Below are 11,289 nucleotides of genomic sequence, written 5' to 3'. Positions count from 1 at the left end.
ATGTACCATTTAAGCAAACCCCTCTGCTTCCAGTCTCTATGCTAAGCTTAAACGGCTGCTGATTTCACTCTTGGCAAGAAAAGACAATAAACTTATATTATGTATTGTTCCTAATACGTTGAACTAGTCCTTTTAAACCTTTTCTCATTGTTTAGCAGAGGTGTGGACTCGGGTCACATGACTTAGACTTGAGTCAGACTCGAGTCACAAATTAACTTTAGACTTTACTTGACAAAATGCAAAAAGACTTTCAACTCAACTTGAACTTTAACACCAATGACCTGTGACTTCACTTGGACTTGAGCCTTTCGACTTCCTAATACCTTCCCCCAAGCCCAAAGATTAAAAGGTTATTTGAAAAGTTTACCAGTTATCAATTCATTTCCCAAATCAACGTTAATGTCATTTGTTTGACACTTAACTGATCCGACAGCATTCAATCAAGTTGTAAGAGAGAATCTTGAAGAAATAAGGTTACGCTACTGAGTGCCAGTTGGAAAGAATTATGTCAAAGATAATTTCGTTTGCATACAAAAACTACATGGAGGTCGGCAAGAAACAAATTGTGACTAATGGAAAATGTGTGGGTCGAACATTGCATTACAAGAGCACATTATGACTTGATTAGGACTTGAAACCCAGAGTTTGGGACTTGGCTGTCTTGACTTGGGACTTGAGTGCAAAGACTTGAGACTTACTTGTGACTTGCAAAACAATGACTTGGTCCCACCTCTATTGTTTAGTGGGTTTGTGTTTCCCATCAGGCCGTGAGCTCACTGTTTACTTGTTTCTCATTGGTAAGGAATGGTGTCTGGTGTTAAAGCTTTAGTTTGGGAGATTGTTCAGCAGGACTCAACTCTTCAGAGACATTGAGTAGCTGCTCTGGCTGAGTAAAGAGAGAATGGTCCAAAATAAGTACATTTGTCTCCAGACAAAGATAAGAAGCTTCATTTACCATATCGGGACATGTTTTTCAGTGTGATAGCAGGAGGAGGCATGAACCATATAACAGCCTTTGTATTATAGTTCCACACACAAGTATTACAAGGTATTGATTTGTGGTTTAATCAGTCAAATGAGGAATGTATTCATTTATTTTCTAATAAAATATACTTGTAAAGAACAAATGTGTCAATCTTCTCATTACCTACATTTTTATCCTGAACTCAAGAAAAGTACTTAAAAACACATTTAGTCATCAAATCAAATCAAATCAAATTTATTTGTATAGCCCAATATCACAAATGATACATTTGTCTCAGTGTGCTTTACAGACTGTACAGGATACGACACCCTCTGTCCTTAGACCCTCGCATCGCACAAGGAAAAACTTCCTAAAAGAAACCCCAAAATGAAAGGGGGAAAAATAGAAGAAACCTCAGGGGGAGCAACTGAGGAGGGATCCCTCTCCCAGGACGGACAGACGTGCAATAGATGTCGTGTATACAGGATAAACAACATAGTACAAATACAACATTTGACAGAAAATGATGTGTTGAAAAAAAAAAAAAAATAGAAAGTATGGATGAATCCAGGAAAATGTCAATAAGGCTTCCCGGTGTCCAGCAGGACCAGGTCAGCAGGTGCTGTCACGATTCATGATCCTGACGTAAACTTTATCAGTGGCAACCTGCCACATGAGAGACAGACACTCCGGGGATGATACCCCGGATGGTGAGTTAGTAACATACATTTACATAAATGCATACAGATAGAGAGGGAGAAGAAGAGAGGGAGGGGAGGAGAGAGGAAGAGAAGGAAGAGAGCAGGGAGGTGTCCCCCGGCAGTCTAAGCCTATAGCAGCATAACTAGGGGCTGATCCAGGGCAAACCTGAGCCAGCCCTAACTATAAGCTTTATCAAAAAAGAAAGTCTTTAGCCTACTCTTAAATGTGGAGAGTGTGTCTGCCTCCCGAACACAAACTGGAAGCTGGTTCCACTGGAGAGGAGCTTGATAGCTGGAGGCTCTGGCTCCCATTGTACTCTTAGAGACTCTAGGAACCACAAGTAACCCTGCAGTCTGGGAGCGTAATGCTCTAGTTGGTTTATAAGGTACTATGAGATCTTTAAGATATGCTGGAGCCTGACCATTAATTGATTTGTAAGTCAGGAGAAGGATTTTGAATTCTGTTCTGTATTTTACCGGGAGCCAGTGCAGTGCAGCTAATACAGGAGTAATATGATCCCGTTTCCTTGTTCTAGTCAATACACGTGCCGCTGCATTTTGGATCAACTGAAGAGTCTTAAGCGACTTTTTGGGACAACCTGATAACAATGAGTTGCAGTAATCCAGCCTTGAAGTAACAAATGCATGGACTAGTTTTTCTGCATCATTTTGAGACAGGATGTGTCTTAGTTTTGCAATGTTACGTAGATGAAAGAAGGCAGTCCTTGAGATTTGTTTTATGTGGGAGTTAAACGACATCTCCAACCGTTCTCGTTAACGAAAAGAAATCTTCATGTATAAACGTATATATTTGTTTTGTTTTATTTTTTTATTTTCATATATGTTCACAGTACACCAGTGGTGTGGAAGAGGAATTCAGATTCTTTAATTAGTCAAAGGTAGTAATATTATGGTACACTTCAAACAAATACTTCATGCATCTTAAAAGTTTCTCAAGTAAAAGCAGAAAAGTGTTATCAACTAAATAAATGTTAGTCATTTGCAGAATGGTCTCCTTCATAGTATTATCAAGCGGCAACCTCCGTGCCTAAAAAGTGAAGCCAATATGAAAGTGCCTTAAGCCGCCTTCACATGATAGCTCACCACGAGGCAGGGCGCGGAGCCTTGTGGTGAAGATGGCTGGTTTAATTTTTTTTGTTTCTATGGTTACCTCCCCTGCTTGCCTGTTCCGCTTCATACAGTTATCATCTCAGTGGTTGCGCCTTAAAAGGTCAGCGACAATCAAGTCAAAGCTGAAATAATTAGAACTTTATGCCAGCGGTCGTCGGCAATTTCGAGCACCTCGTCGTGCGGCATCGCTTTCTCTATAGAAAAACAAGAGCACAGCTGGTGCAGATCATGTAAAAGCAGCTTAAACATGCATTCTCTCTAATGGCCGGCTCGGGGCAAAAAGAAGTTAGATTCTAATGAAATCTATGACTAAATTACCTACTTCTCACTTGATTTATTAGCTTGGTAAACATTTTCCTGGCATTATCTTAAACCTTTTTAACACAACAGTGTATTATCAGTTCATGAAAGTTAACTTAAAAATGTCTTGTTCAGCCCTTAGTTGTACTCTGCTCCACTCTGTCGTGTTGCTTCTGGTTAAAAAACATCAAAATGGCGATGCCCAAAAAGTCAAACTCGAGGCTTTAAAACTGTAGTCCATAAACCAATAGGGGACGTCCCGGTTACTACGTCCACTTCTTATGTACAGTCTATGAGTGTTATATTATTATAGGTTTATATATCAGTTTATAGTATAATTATTACTGATGCACATGTTAGTTGGCTGCAGCTCCGCTTTGGATGTATGCCAATAAAATAAAAACATTTCAGATAGAAATGTAGTTCAGCTTCTTCCTATCAGCCTTTACACAGACCAACACTTCGTCTGGCAGATCCAGCACAATGTTATTTGGAGTAATATCAGCTGTTTGCACCCCGGCCTTTCTTCAGGTGGCCTATTTGACATTTACGAGCACTTTTAGCTCTTCACTTCCCAATTCGGGCTCCAGGCTAGGACGATTGTTTTTATAAATGGGCCGTTTGAATGAAATAAGGGCTCTTTGTTAAACAATTCCAGGCCTGAAATAACTCCTGACGACTGGTTTCAGGGTCAGACTCTGTTTCCTCATGTTACCCATCCGCTGACCCTTTCACTGATGCTTTTGTTCACTGGAGGCTAATAAGTTAGCATGTGTCTGTAGTGACTGTAGTGGGGTGTACACCCAGGTAATTAGATTGGCCTAAATTCAGAGATGAACAAAGTACTCAGATCTTTTACTCAAGTAAAAGTAGCAATACTATGGTGAAAGAAATACTCTGCTAGTAACAAAAGTGAAAGTGCTTATTATGCAGAATGTCCCATTTCAGAATAAATTATATTATATTATTGCTTTATCATTAGTGATACATTAATGTGTACATCACTTTATTGTTGCAGCTGGTAAAGGTAGAGCTACTGCTAGGTATCTTAACCTATAATAATATATAATAATTTATTTGTTGATTTATATTTTGTATTAATAATATGAATCTGCAAATTTACCAGTAACCTAAACTATCCAAAAAAAAATTGTACAAAGTAGCATAAAATGGACAAATACAGTACTTGAGTAAATGCCTATATTCTCCATGAAGGAATATGTTGTATGTTGTATGTGTGTTTTCTTTACATGTACATCAGTGAAACCGTGAATATAAATAATTTACCGCTGTGTTTTCTAATTCTGTATGCTGACAGTATTAACCTGCAGATTGGATGCATGTGGAGTGTAAGTGGGGTTGGAGGCCCCTGTGGATGGGTTATCTAATGGCAGTGGAGGTGGATGGATGATCTGATGCACATTGGCAGATGAGTTAATGGATGGATGGACATGGTACAGTATAGAGTGATCAGTCAGTGCACCTACAGTGCTATAAAAGTGCATACTGTCTCTGCTGGACTGACCTTGTTTATCACAAAAACACGTGAGTCTCAGGAGTCAGACAGCAGTTATATTGTTTGTGTTGCTGTGTGGTGTCCCTGCACTGACAGAGGTTTTAGTCGCACAAACGTTTCTCTGAGGCAGAAAGAAAATCTCATTGGTTGAGTTTAAATGTCAGCGGATGGAGTCAAGCAAACACAGATTACAGTTTTTCGGACTAATTTGGGCCTCAAATGGAAAGAAAGTAAATTTTCAAGTTTTTTCAAAATATTTGTTGAAATTCTCTTTACATCCTGACAGCAATCAACAAATGACATGCTCTGCTTTTACAGGCCTGGAGTAAGCTCATCCAATCGTTTTATTTGGGCGGCTTTAAATGATTGGATGGCCGACCTGCCTGTCTACCTATTTACCTACCTACCTGAGTGCATTCTGTTTGTGCATTCATTGAAGTAGGTAGTTTGATACAGTTTTGATACAGGGTCACCAATGCCTGCACTCCTCTCCTTAACCCTTTCTCATGGAGTCTTCTCTAGCAAGTAGTCAGGCACGCAGACATTTTATTCAGTCTGGCAGATGCCCTAGCTGAAATGTTATCAAACTAATGAAAACAACTTAAAATATGTTTTATAAAATGCCCTAAATGATGACTTTTTTGCTGATTTGTTTACATTTTGCCAGTTAGTCAACGTTAAAAGTCATCCAGGGGGCGGATGTGCGTCATAGTCTGACGTAGTTAATTTGGCGGGTTTGAGAAAATATTTCTTTATTATTTAATTTAAGGTTGTCAATTTGATATTCAGAACATTAATATAGCAGAAAACAACTTTTTGCTATGTAAAAGATAAAGTGGAGTATTGCCGTTCTGAGCAGAGACTGAAGCGTCTCTCCCTCGCGTGGGTTCTAATCCCAGCTGCTCTGTTTATGCAGCTGGCCGGCCGCGCGTGCATGTGATTCCTGTGTGTGGCTAGCTAATGGCCGCCGCTCTGCACTGCGCTCATTTGGCGCTAATAACACAGCGACCTCCGGTTCCTGCTCGGGCTAACACTGTTAGCTCTGTTGCCGTTTTTTGCACGGTTTTCGATGTAAGCACCGTAGAAGAGCAGAAGTACAAGAGGACGAGAGAAATTACATTATGTACCTGCGTCTGTGTGACAAAGTGGATTTAATGAGCTGATTACCTGAAGGACACCTGGCCACTACAGGTAAGTGTGAATCATGTTAATAAGGCTCACAAATCTGACTGTAATCATGCCAGCTGCTTGTTGAGTTATTGACACTTAGTAAACAGCGTGTACCGTCTTGCATACAGCCACACTGTGCATAACATGCATTCAGTATGAGCACATGCCGACACACGTGATTACGGCATGCTTGCTAAAAAAAGTCCCAAAACACACTCTCAGTATACACAAACACTCACACACACTTCCCACCCCTCCCCTCGCTGCACACTTCAGCCATGCTAATTGAGAAAATCACTGATGTGTGGGGAAATGGCTGAGGTGTTTCTGATCTGCGCTGTCGAACAAACATAAAAACCAGCGCCACTTTACTCCCGCGCCCATTAGCACCGCGCAGCACCGTCCTTAATCACAATACTGAGATGAATTCAAGAGCCAGTGAATTTAATTAAAAAGCTAAAATTAGCGCTCGTCTGCCAGCTGTGTGTTTCGCTGCGCTGCACGCTGTAAGTGGAGGCCCATGTTCATCTGATTGTAACGTGGGAATCTTTCCAAAGAGACATTAGCTGAAAAGCCTTTCTGGAAAAGTGTGTTTAACCTCCAGGGAGTCGGCTAATCCACAGCCTTTGTTTGAATGGAGATTCAAATAAAGGAATGCAATTATGATTATTAAGTTATTATGATGGGTGGGTGAGCAATTCACAGCCACTCCGGGCCTCAGTGTATTAATGATTAAATCAAATGCATTCGCTTCCATATAAAGTGACTCACGGAGAATCAAACCCTAGAACTTAGACATACATTTTACATTTATATTAATTGTAAATATTTCACATTTCTTATTGAAATGTTTTCTTTTTTCTATTTAGAATTCTTGACTTAAACAAGAATATATATTTTTTTATTTTCTCTCCTTTTGTTCATAACAAGGCAAAATATATCTGAATATGAAAACCTACTTGGCAATGAACTCAAGTATTCACTGTGCCAATAAATAAGACAAGAGCTGCAGTAATTCTTTAATTTTATTAATCAATTGTTTTGTTAAAAAAGATCAAACGCTAGGAAACGCGTTGATTTAGTTTAAAGGGGACCACAGTGTCACACAAAATGAATGAATATTCGCACAGGCTACAAAATGAAAATGTAAATATCTACAGGGTAAAATATTTCTTTGCAGGTTTTATTCTGTATTATTGGGTTTGGTTGAACTTCCTCCTCCATATGAAATAAAACACTTGTTATGTTTGCAATATAACTAAGCAGCTGCAGAAAAATTAAAAGTGATCTTTTCTTTTTTTTTTCTCACCTAAGATATATTGCTTCTCTTTGTTGGGTCGAAACAATGGTGAAATTAGTAGTTTGTCACTTTGTGCTGTTTGAGATGAATTTACTGTTAAATACATGAGTGAAGGTGGATTAGATTCTTCATCTTATACATAAACTGATTTTATTTGTATTCACTTCAACAGGATATTTGTTGACTGACGTACAGTATTACTGAATCAAACCTGTGACCTTTGACCTTATTTTAGAGTCAATGCAAACATTTCTCTGCGTCAGCGTTGATCTCAGATGAAGGTCTGAGATGTGTGATGGTGTCAACAGAAGTGGATGTTTTTGACTTGCTGGCTGTGATTGGCTGGTACAGGCGATAAGTCTCAGGGGAGGAGTGGAGCTTAGCGGGGAAGCTGCCGGTCAGACTGGTGGACAACAGAGGCTGTCCAGGTTGTGTCTTGTCACCAGGAGCAGTGGAGAACATTTGGTTTGTTGATTGAGGATTGTGTGTCTGCATGTTGCTGATTGTGGATGTGAGCTCCAGTGTGTACTTGTGGCTCTGCAGCTTACTATGAAGTAGCTGGGATGAGAGATGAGGCTATCAGGGTCCCAAATTAACACCTGCCAAAAGCAGGTAGCGTTTGTGTCAGCTGTTAGCAGTTCACCAACAATAGTCCTTTTGAGTATCACTTCGTCGCCAAGCTTCTAGAACCACATATTTTGCGACAATACACAGGTTATGTATTAATATTCATTTAGTTGCCACTTTCTGGCGGTAAACAAAAGCATTTTAAGTGAAACCAGACATTTAGTAAAGTAAGTTTTATTACGTGTGTGTGTGTGAGAGAGAACCACAGCAGCTCATGACTGAGGTGAATGTTGGTGTGGAAGGTCACGCTCTTAAAAAGATGAATCGCTCATTTATTTGATTCACTTTTAGTTTGACAGGAAATACAAATCTCATATTAATGTACACATTTTCAGTGATATCGAGACTTAAATGTTTGTCTGTAATGTTTTTTAAATCATGCAAGCAATGAATCAGGTTTTTGTTCTGGTTTGTAATTGGCTATAGGATTTTAACAGCAATTAAACTGCCTGAAAAGCTCTTTTGAAACTTCCAGGAACTCTGGAGATGATTGTTTACTGCTGCCTCATGTTCTGTTTAGTGTGCACTGACTGTACATCACTTATGCCCGTTTATTCAGTTAAACTGCACAAATAACAGGATGTAAGAAAGAAAAATGGGGATAAAAGAAGATGTCAGAAACAAGAGAGTCTGGTTTCAGACGTCTGAATTACAGGCTTCATCTCAGATCTCAGCGTTAAGGATTTATGGTCTAAAAAAGGCATCAACAAGAGATGCGTCAGTCACTACTGGTTCAAAATAACCACCCTGACTAAAAGACTAACGCTCTCAACAACAGCTAACTTGAACTCGATGTCATTCCGAATAATGAAGCAAAAACAAAATTACAATTAAGTAAGGAATAATGCGATTCCAGCCGAGCAGGTCTAGAATTAGTTTATTAATGATTGTATTGCTTCCACGAAGAAAAATAGTCTGTTAGATTCTAATGCGTAGCAACACCTAGAACTGATAGCAACGTAACTGTAGCCTTCTTAAGATTAGCAATTCATATTATTATCATTATCATCAAGTGATAAAAAAAAAACCGAATTAATTACACGCTTTCTGATTAATTAATCTAAATTAATCGCATATATCAATATTTGCTGTGAGAAGCATTTCAAAATATTCAAATGGATTTGGAAGATGAGTGAATCAATGAGTAGGTCGCTCACTTTAGCATTAGCGGCGGTGCTAGCAAGCTCCGAGGTGCTAAGTGTTTTGCGTTGAGGTGATATTTCAGCTTGAAGTTCTCAGATGGTTCGAACATTTTCTGCAGGAATCACACAGAGCGGAGCATCAACAGTTACATCCGGGAGTTTATTAAATGTAAACTTTCCATTCCCTGGGCCAAGTAACGTTTTCTCATCCTCTTAATCATGTTGACCGCGCCACGTCGGTGACGTAGAGAGTCAAGGGGCATCTAAGAGCGTGATTAATCTGCGTACATTTTTTTGTCTCACTATTTTTTTTTATGCGATTAATTAATCGAAATACATCCACTAATTTGACAACCCTAATTATTATGTCTATCCAGCTAATGTTAATGTGTAACTGACAGTGGAGAAGTTCTTCCCTAAGTAGGAACAGATGGATTAAACGAGCGCAGCACTGATTGAGTCTTTCTGTCCTGTAACTGTCAAAGTCTGTTCACACTTTTGTTTCCATTAACCAGCCTGTAATCTCTGCTACAGCCCATCCTGTGTTTACTTCCTGTCTGTCTTCTGCAGGTTTCTCTGTCGTCCAGCTCTTTGTGTCTTCTAACCCCTCTTCTTTTTTTTTGCGCTGTTTTCTTTACTGGGTACAGTTCAGCCATCATGAATCCAAAGTTTCCTGCTCTCCACATATTTAAAAATTAATATTCAGAAAATATATGGTGTTTTCTGATGGAGTAACGGCAAACTAATGGTTTCTTTTTACCGCAAGTGACGTTGTTGTCTGCTATACAGAAATAACAGGCCGTAGAATGTCCCGCAGGAGGCCGGGCAGGGGATCGCTCTGGGCAGGATGCGGGCGGAGCCGCTCAGGAGGCCGGGCAGGATGCGGGCGGAGCTGCTGAGGAGGCCGGCGCGGAGTCACTGGGGTCTCGACAGTCGGGGGGGAACGCGTGGGTCTCGGGAGTCAAGGGGAGCGAAGAGGTATTGGGAAGAGATGGGAGCACAAGGGTCTCGGGAAGAGTCTCAAGGGGCAGCTGGGGTCTGCAGCGGTCCGGCATCAACTGGAGCGGATGTCTGCAGAGATCCGGCAGCGGGGACGGGGGTCTGCGGAGGTCCGGCAGCGGGAACTGGAGTCTGCGGAGGTCCGGCAGCGGGAACTGGAGTCTGCGGAGGTCCGGCAGCGGGAACTGGAGTCTGCGGAGGTCCGGCAGCGGGAACTGGAGTCTGCGGAGGTCCGGCAGCGGGAGCTGAAGTCTGCGGAGGTCGGGCAACGGGAACTGAAGTCTGCGGAGGTCGGGCAGCGGGAACTGAAGTCTGCGGAGGTCGGGCAGCGGGAACTGAAGTCTGCGGAGGTCCGGCAGCAGAAACAGGGGGCTGTCGCGGCCCAACAGCAGGAACAGGAGGCTGTCGCGGCCCGGCAGCCGAAACAGGGGGCTGTCGCGCCCCGGCAGCCGAAACAGGGGGCTGTCGCGGTCCGGCAGCAGAAACAGGGGGCTGCCGTGGTCTGGGTCTCTTGTGCCGAGACCTGGAACTCCCCTGGAGACTCAGAGGACCTCCCAGGGCCAGGCGAGTGCCCAGAAATGGCTCAGGGACTGGGGTCTAGTGCAGCCCGACAGTAGTAGGAGGCTGCCACAGCGCGACTGGAGAAGGGGGTTGCCGCAGCTCGGCAAAAGGAAGTTGAGTGGAAGGATCGGCAGGGTTAGGCTGGCAAGGTGGAGTGTCCACAAAATCCTGAAGCCACTCAGGTAAAAGGCTCTTCAACTCTGGCTTCTTAGCAACCTCTTTTCTCGCCAATCCAAGCGCAGCCTGTCGTGTCCCCCAACAGGGGTTTCGCTTCCACTCATCAAACATTACAATTAAAGTGTACATTAAATCATAGGTCTCCTCGTCCATGACATCTGCTGAGTCAGTGTTTCTGGTCAGATCGTACTGTCACGGTAGCGAAAAGGTGAGGACTCAAATGAAAGACGGCAGACGAGGAGATTAACAAAAAGAGGGCTTTATTCCTAAAAGCTTTACAAAATAACAAAAAGTAAACAGTAAACTGAAAAGACAAACCAGGATGACACAGGGAGCACGCGGAAGCATCTGCAAGGGTGACACTTACATGACGATCTGACAAGGAATACTGAGAAAGACAGGGATATATACACACAGACACTAAACGAGGGGAACGAGACACAGCTGGGGAGAGAAGCTAAAACACAAGGGCAAGGTGAACGGACACAGGAGGAACAAATCAACAATCACAGAGGGAAAACACACAGACAGGAAGTACAACTAGACATGACATAAGGGGGAGTGAACACTTCAAAATAAAACAGGATATACAAAAATTAAGACTGTGACAGAATCACTTTATTCGCATATGTTTAGTGTGCTTTCGCAGGATTTGTGGCCTGAATTTTCACATTTATCTATTAAGTCTTTTCTTAAAAGCC

Source organism: Cottoperca gobio, chromosome 9 (assembly GCF_900634415.1).
Source record: "Cottoperca gobio chromosome 9, fCotGob3.1, whole genome shotgun sequence".
Taxonomy (NCBI): Eukaryota; Metazoa; Chordata; class Actinopteri; order Perciformes; family Bovichtidae; genus Cottoperca; species Cottoperca gobio.
Note: the sequence above shows the minus strand (reverse complement) of the source record.